General features: G+C 36.3%; 1 pseudogene; it reads left to right on the top strand.

Annotated features, from left to right (window-relative positions):
- The first annotated feature begins 1,320 nt into the window (after positions 1–1,320).
- LOC116637715 overlaps positions 1,321–9,076 on the top strand; it is a 28,316-nt pseudogene continuing 20,560 nt past the window's right edge.

The raw sequence follows: 9,076 nt of genomic DNA, 5'->3' as shown, positions 1-9,076 counted from the left end.
GATACACACTAAAGCATCCCACTGACACATGCCTAAAGATTCTCTTCTGGTTTAAGGGGATGGTGATTATACTTGGTGGTGATTTTGTTTACAATACAAACTTCAAGAGAGCAAAAGTTTTTCAACTGGACTCCCTGGGTATATTTGTTAAATTTTATTTTAGAAACCATCTCTTCATCTATCTGTCTATCTCTACATCTATCTATTTACTTCCAGTAAGTAGAAGGTAAAAGAAGAATGCCTGGCTAATGTAAAATTCTTATATCCATTCCTTTAGGATGTAGAGAGAAGATACTGATAGAAAAACAAAACAAGCAAATGTTGAACATTCAGGGTTTACTCCCTTTGCTCAGTTGGAATTTTTTTTTCCAACTTGTCTGGTTTTTCTCCTTAACCTTTATTCAGAATAGTGAAATTCTGTAACAGCAGTTTTGAATAGTAAAGACTACAAATCAAAGATGTAACCCTGAATGTGGTAATACTGTGAAATCTCACAACTTCAGATATTTTCATTCATTTATTAAGCATATGTGATAATGTTATACTGCATTGTAGAATAGTTATGAGTTGTGAGATTATTTAATAAAGATAAATAAATATCTTCTCATTTCAGCCTCCAAAGATTGTAGGGAGCTGCTACCAACAAATAAAATACAGTAAATTTCCTAGTTAGATCACTATCTGTTGATAGCTTATATATACAGTTGACCAAATGGACTGTTTTTACATCATGAAGAACTCTGCAGTAAATTCAGAATTACACTTTGGAAGCTGATTTAAACTTACTTAATGACATTAATAGCATTGTATAGCATTCCTTATGGACTTATTATTTTTTGGAATTGTTTTGGATTTGATCTAGATTGAAAAAGGTTTGGCACTCAGACTGAGATATTAGCTGTTTTAACATTAAAAATGTAAATTTTTGCATCTTTCTTAAGAAGTGAATTGTTCTCTTTGGCACCACCTCAGAGAATTTTTGTTGGAAAAGATGTTAACATGTGCATATTTCTTGAATAATATTATCCCTCAGTTTTTAAATTTTTATGACTTATTTTCATCAAACGACATAAAAAAAAATGTTAAGAGTGACATTGACCTAAGACTGGCCAAAAATTGAGTTGATAAGGTATCTTTAATTAATTTGCTTTAATATGTAAGAATCAACAACAGAGTCCCCTAAGCGGCCTGAGGTGACCTCTGAAAATGGTTTGCTATTCGCTTGACCCAGAAAACCCTATGAAATCATGTAAATCAAGAGGTTCAAATCTTCATATTCACTTTAAGAACACACGTGAAACTGCCCAGGCCATCAAGGGTATGCCTATCCGAAAAGTGACCAAGTATCTGAAAGACGTCACTTTACAGAAGCAGTGTGTCCCATTCCATCACTACAATGGTGGAGCTGGTAGGTGTGCCCAGGCCAAACAGTGGGGCTGGGCACAGGGTCGGTGGCCCAAGAAGAGTGCTGAATTTTACTGCACATGCTTAAAAATGCAGAGAGTAATGCTGAACGTAAGGGTTTAGATGTTGATTCTCTGGTCATTGAGCACATCTAGGTAACAAAGCCCCCAAGATGTGGTGTAGAACGTACAGGGCTCATGGTCAGATTAACCCATACATGAGCTTCCCTGCCGCACTGAGATGATCCTTACTGAAAAAGAGCAGATTGTTCCTAAACCAGAAGAGGAGGTTGCACAGAAGAAAAAGATATCCCAGAAGAAACTGAAGAAACAAAAACTTATGGCCCAGGAGTAAATTCTGCAGAATAAATGCAAAAAAAAAAAAAAAAGAATCAACAACAGAAAGTTTCCTGTCCCATACATGCCCACTTCTAGTAGCTCATTAATGTTGAATTTTAAACATAACAGAAATTGAATCATATTGCTACTGAAAGGAATTTGCATGAGACAGTGGTCATAAATGTAAATACTGTCATTTTACTTACACCCAAAAGAAAGATTTCTTGTCTAACTAGGTTAAGACAAGATGTATTTACATTGATTTGTCTCTGCTACATTTTGATGTGAAACATGTTCAATTTTATTTTGGTTAACATTTTGAAAGAAAATTCTTAACCATGCTGCAATAAAAAATAAATCTAAAAAATACTGTCAAATATTGTTCCCAAAGCAAAAGTATCCCTCCTAATCCCAGCTTTGCAATGCAGCTCATTATTGCATGTCCTCTGAATTCATTTTATTCTCCAGAGTTTCAGAGAATTGTTTTCAATATATTGTTTACTGTTATTCCCATGCAGATTTGCAATACTGGAAACCTAGCAGCATGATTTACTGTTGTTTATTTGGAATCCTTTTAAGAGAAAGGCACTGCAATTGATCTTTTTTTTTTTTTTTAAAGATTTTATTCATTTATTTGACAGAAAGATACACAGAAGAGCACAAGCAGAGGGAGGGGCAGAGGGAGAGGGAGAAGCAGGCTCTGCACTGAGCAGGGAACCCGATGCGGGACTCGATCCCAGGACCCTGAGATCATGACCCGAGCCGAAGGCAGACGCCCAACCATCTGAGCCACCCAGGCGCCCTGCAATTGATCTTAATAGGGACATGTTTACAGGGAATTTAGCCTGAAGAATACAACTAAGACTTCTTAGATTGCTTTAATATTGAAAGAGGAAACACACAGGAATTTGCTTGTGTATCAATACCTGCCTTTCATAAAACAAGGAAAAGTTAATTGCCAAAAGGCATTTAAAAAAAAAAAATGTAACTTACTTCTGCCTTGCTAATGCCTCCTTTTTTGTTTTACTAAGAAAAGTAATGCAAAAGAGATATGTAATGTGAAGTTAATAGCAAGTTGGGGGATTAAAAAAAACAGCAACTGAATTTATGTCAAGAACATTACATATCATGCTAATAACCATTATGATATTTCTTCTTTTGAATATATGTATGAGTATTTTCATGTGAGTTCATATTGCCTCAACCTAATTAGATAAGAAACCCTTCTTTTAGGTATAAATCAAATGAGACCAAAAAAAAAAAAAAAAGAGAGAAAATAGATATTTATTGTTTTGTTACTAGAATCTGTAAGCTTGTAAAAATCTTAAACGCATTATAGTTTTATTTATTTTTTTTTTAATTTTTTTCAAGATTTTATTTATTTGATAGATAGAGACACAGCGAGAGAGGGAACACAAGCAGGGGGAGTGGGAGAGGGAGAAGCAGGCTTCCTGCTGAGCAGGGAGCCCGATACGCGGCTCGATCCCAGGACCCTGGGATCATGACCTGAGCCGAAGGCAGGCGCTTAACGACTGAGCCACCCAGGCGCCCCGTGCATTATAGTTTTAAAACTTCCTTTTCAATACTTTAGTAATAAGTACCTGACCACATTTTCTTTTAAGAGAAAAATATTTTTTAATTTAAATTCAATTAATTAACATATAATGTATTATTTGTTTCAGAAGTACAGGTCTGTGATTCATCAATCTTATATAATACCCAGTGCTTATTACAACACATACCCTCCCCAATGTCCATCACCCAGTTACCTCATCCTTCCCACCTCCTCCCCTCCAGCAACCCTCAGTTTATTTCCTATGGTTAAGAGTCTCTTATGGTTTGTCTCCCTGTCTGGTTTCTTCTTGTTTCATTTTTTCCTCTCTTCCCCTATGATCTTCGGCCTTGTTTCTTAAATTCCTCATGTCAGTGAGATCATATGATAATTGTCTTTCTCTGACTGATTTATTTCGCTTAGCATAATAATCCATGTCATTGCAAATGGCAAGATTTCACTTTTTTTTTGGTGGTTGCATAATATTTCATTGTGTATGTATACCACATATTCTTTATCCATTCATCCGACCACATTTTCTAAACCAAAAATTGGGACATATATCTAAACATCTCTTATCACCCTGTCCCAGAAGTAGGACATACTATTTGGAATCTTGTGACCATAAACATAAATAAAATGACTGGAAATAAAGTCCTGTACATTGATGATGTGATAGCTGACACTATGCAATCACCCATTTAGTATCTTCTCTGATGCTTGGAACTATGCTATGATTTAGAAGCTCACTTTGACAAAACAGGCAGACATGTTCAAAGCATGTATGAATCACAGAGGTGTTCATTGGAAGGGGAAGCCTCCTTAGAAGTGGTCATTTTTGTGGTGCTAAGTGAATTCATATGTCCATGGAATCCAAAAGTAGCTGTTTGGAGAAAAATTAGCACAGCTAAAGCACTCTTCAAATGGACAAATAAATCACAAAATATAAAAATTAGAAAAATTAATAATTATATTTTGTTTATACTTTTGTATTTGTAATATAACTAGATTACTATTTTTTGTTAGTTGTAATAATTAAGGGAGTTAGCTTTAGCCATTAAGGAATTTTGGAGTGGTAAGGTGATTCATTTTTGTACCTTAGAAACAATTTTCAATAAAATGGAAGATTAAATATCTTTATCTGCATTCCACTCTGTGTAAGGGCAACATGAAGAAGTCAGGCTATTCTAATCTACAGAAGATAAATATAAACATAGATAAAAATAGTAAAAGAAATCATTCCAGGCCTTGGGAAAATGACAAAATGCCAGCAATGATGTGAGAACAGTTTACACATGAAAATCTGGTGCTGAATCAAATAAAAAGGCCAGTTTTTTGTTCATTGGTGGTGGTGGTGGGGGGTGGATACATAGAGATATCTCCATTCTCCACAATTTAGGCAATGTAAACTTACAGGTTTACTAGATGGAGGTGGTAAACTGGATTTGGGGTAACCAAAAAAGGAGCTAAGAACTTAAGGATAAATAGTTGAAGTAAGAAAGACTCGCTCATGTAGATACAGATATAAAATGGTTGAAACAACAAACACATCGATGAACAACTTCTCAACTAAAATGAAACATGTATACAGGGGATGCTAGAGGGCACAGTGAATATCAAAACCCTGAAAAGAGCTGTGAATATGCTGTATCTTTTAACGCATTCTTCAGCTTGAACAATGCTCAGGTGGCAAAAAGTGGAAACTTTTCTGGCTTGGTATGTTTCAACATAACGTCTGTATAAGTAATTGCATAATCACCAAATAATATAGCTAAAAGGAAGACCTCATGAATCCAGAAAATATTTTAAAAAGCACAAAGAGGGGCACCTGGATGGCTCAGTTGGTTAAATGTCTGCCTTTGGTTCAGGTCATGATCTCTGGGTCCTGGGATCAAGCCCCACATCAGGCTCCTTGCTCAGCAGGGAGTCTGCTTCTTCCTCTCCCTCTGCCCCCACCCCCCACCCCGTGCACTCTGTCTCCCTCTCTCTCAAATAAATAAATAAATAAATAAATATTTAAAAAAATAAAATGTTCAATTTGGCAGCACATATACTAAAAAATAAAAATAAATAAAAAGCACAAAGAAAAACCTGATATGAGATATTAGTGGTTGTACACTATTTTGCAGTTTGAGTCCGAGCAAGTTAATTGCTTATTAAATCAAAGCAAAGCAAAATAAAACCAACATCCTTCAGAGGAACAAAACAGAATCCAGAGCTGCTACAAAGTGTTTTCTACAATGTTCAACTTTCAAACAAAAGATATTATATATAAAAGGGTCAGGAAATTGTCAGGCATTTTCAGGGTAAAAAATGTCAATAGGAACTGAATCTGACTGGCACAGATGTTTGATTTAGCAAAAAAGGCTTCAAAATATATATTATAAATAGGTTCAAATAATCAAAAGAAGATATGTTCAAATAATAAAGAAAAATTATTAAATATAAGTAAGGGATATCAATGAGAAAGTGTAAACTATGAAAAAGAAATGGAAACTCCAGAAATTAAAAAGTAAAATATCTGAAATGGAAAAAAAAAGTCACTTGAGGGAACAATAGCAGATTTGAGATGGCAAGAGAATCAGTGATCCCAAAGTTAGATGAATAGAAATTACTTACTGTGAAGAACAAATTTTTAAAAATGAAGGAAAATAAGACCCTCAATAATCTATGAGATAATTTTCAACATTCCAATAGAGTAATAATTGAAATCCCCAGAAGATAGATAAAGACATGGGGCAGAAAACAAAATTTAAATTTTGAGCAAACCACTTCTCAAATTTTATGAAAATTATAAACTTGTAGTCCTCAAAAGCTCAATCAACCCCAAATAAGATAAAAGGAAGATCGTGGCTAGACACATAAGGCTCAACTTGTATAGATGTGTGCATGCTTGTATAGCAAGAGTGTATTTATCTGTGTAAGGATAGGGGGTGGGCAACTATCCAAAGCAGTAGTCCTCAATAATGTAAGCCAGGAAGTGACTAAAGAATGTAAGGAACAGGACTGAGAACATAAGTCTAAAGAACACTCACATTTAAGAGATAGATGCAGAGAGGACAGCCATGGAAGGAGCCCAGAAGATAATGTCCTGAAAGCAAATGAAGTCTGAGAACATGTGTCATAAAAATCAAAAAAGAGAAAAACTATGGGAAGAAGAGTGTTAACAAGTCTAAGTGCTCCCAATGTGTCAGGCAGGATGGGATGAAAAAGGGAAGCCTGAAAGTTAGCAGGTGAGGGGCCATGAAGGCCAAGCTAATGGTGTTTCTTCACAGAAGTAAGGTCAGGAGCCGCACTGAAGTGCGTTGAAATTAAATGCAACGTTAGGTGAATAAATCTTCTAAGGAGGTTAAAAAGTAAAAGATAGTAAGTGAAAAGATAGTTAAAGTGAATGATAGTTTTATGATAATGAAAATATGAGTGGTTTACAGATAGATGGTTAGACTTTGGCCCTCAAGAGAACACTTAACAAAATTCCAGAGAAAGTGTGAGGTCCACAAAAGTGTGCTGTGCGCAGGAGCGTGTGTGTTTTGGGGGGAGGAGATTCTTTCTGTATAACAGGGAGAAAGATTCAATAAAGCTGTTTTGAAAATATCAAAATATTTTCACAGTGGTTGTTGTGTGACTGCTAATCTGAATGCACCTGCCTCAGTGCTCTCTCCTTGGCCATGACCTGTTTTCCATCCCTCCCTGACACCAAGCCCCAGCAGAAGGCCTCCAAATGCATACATTCTAGTTCTGATCATTTGGAATCAGTTCCTCCCTAGTTGTTAAATATTTTTAGTGTCACCCCTGATTACTAATATGATAAGATTACAGGAATAGGGAATATAGATTTTGATCTTGAAGTAAGAGAAGCTGGGGAAATCCATGTCTCATAATCTCAGTGAATTATATGTTATAAATCATCTGCTGGGAGGGATATAGAAAAGATGATTTGGAGAACACGAGAAAGAAGAGAATCTAAATAATAGAACTGAGGTTTCCAAAAAAGTCCTAAGTCTGGCTGAGTCTGGAGTTCATACAAGGGTTATGAGACTATCACCATTATTACATGACATTTTTTAGAGGAAGTAGGAACACAGAAACCCAGGAGTTGATTCTATTTTCAAAACTGTCCAAGTCATGTCAGTGGAAGGACAGGGGAACAGAAAAATGGAAGGCGCTAGAGAGAGAGCTCTTACTGACTTTGAGATCCAAGCTAGGTTGGAAATGGCTTTATGTCAAGAGGGAACTGAGAGATCATGAGAAATGGCAAGACAAGTGAATGAAGGTCACAATAAAGCCACAACTTCATGAGAAAGGTAAAGGGATAGGATGCTGACATAAAGAAAGAAAAAGAATAGGAAGGGAATCTAAGGACTTATAGTTTCAAAGATCGAATAGTCTGAGAGATGATGTGGTCTGGGGATCAGTCACAGGAGAAGGTTAACCGAAGCAGAATAAAGTTCTCCTGAGTCAGGAAGGGCAAGGCTATGTGACTCCAAGGTGAAGATATCTATGTGGATGCCGTGAATTAATAAGGACATGGAAGGAGACAGAACAGGGGGAAAAACATAAGACAAGTTGTATAGAAATGTGACCAATGACAATATAGAGAATGGGGCCCAAATTTTTAAGAATTTAAGGGTAGAGAAATAATGGAGGCAGTTCTTATGCTAGCTGTTTAAGGTTTCCAATGTGATTCAAGCAGGAAGGTTTGCAAAGGAGAATGCCTATTAGTACTGCACATCACAGTCCTTAAAATAAGAAATTTCCCTACTATAAAGCACTTTTTCCTAGCAGCACTACCCATATCAGTATATTTGCCAGAGAAAAAATGAAATTTGCACCTCTGGATATATTCACACAAACTTGGGCCTTTAAGTTTCCCTTTTTGAAACAGACTGGTAAAATCTAGTTCTCTGAGAAATTTATAATACTGCCTTCCTATTCGGGGCTCCAACATCACTCAATGCCACTGTGTGAAATGAACGGTAGATTGTCATCTTCGAAAGCTTTGCTCTCTGGTTGAACCTGTAATGATTTGTTTGGCCTTTTATTGCTTGAGAGAGTAAGGGGAGTGGGGCTGCCGAGTTATTAGAATAAGAATGTTTGCCCTGGGATTGCTACAGCCACCGACCTGACCAAGAGGTTGTATGCTCCAGCTCAGCATTTGCCTTTTTTATTGTGATTTTCTTTTGTATGTAGCAATAATAAATAATACCTCTCTCAACACAGACACCCATAGCCATGGAATTCAAAAGCCATTCAATATCAAATTATCCCTTTGGAACTCTAAGTGCAGGGCTCCTACTTGAGACTGCCACGTCCCCACTATTCAGAGATAATAGAAAGTTAGAAGTTTCAAATACCTTTGCTGTGTTGTAAGGCAAGGGATACACAGCAATGCAAGATCAGCATAAGTCATACAGGGTATCTTCCTCAAGCAGTAAAAATTCCCAACCCATTAAAATGACTAATACTATTGCTCTATATTTATATAGTGTCCTCCTACAAAGGAGCTTAAAATGTTTTACTAACATTTACTCATTAACTCTACCTTCATCTCCATGAAATATGTGGTGAGAATTGTTACCTCTATTTTTCCTTGCTTTACCTGTGGTTAATGTGATGTCTGGCATGGTGAGACCATAAACCCAAGGTCATTCCTGTGGATTGATGATTACAAGACTTCCCTTTATTTGTTTTCCCCTCTTGGCTCTATGGTCAGTGATAATGTCTCCTTAATTTAGATGTTCAGTTCTCTTGTCAGACAGCTGAGAATATATCTAGTGGAGTA

The sequence above is a fragment of the Phoca vitulina genome, unplaced genomic scaffold (genome assembly GCF_004348235.1).
Source record: "Phoca vitulina isolate PV1807 unplaced genomic scaffold, GSC_HSeal_1.0 scaffold15, whole genome shotgun sequence".
Taxonomy (NCBI): Eukaryota; Metazoa; Chordata; class Mammalia; order Carnivora; family Phocidae; genus Phoca; species Phoca vitulina.
This window is presented reverse-complemented; position numbering and strand designations above follow the sequence as displayed.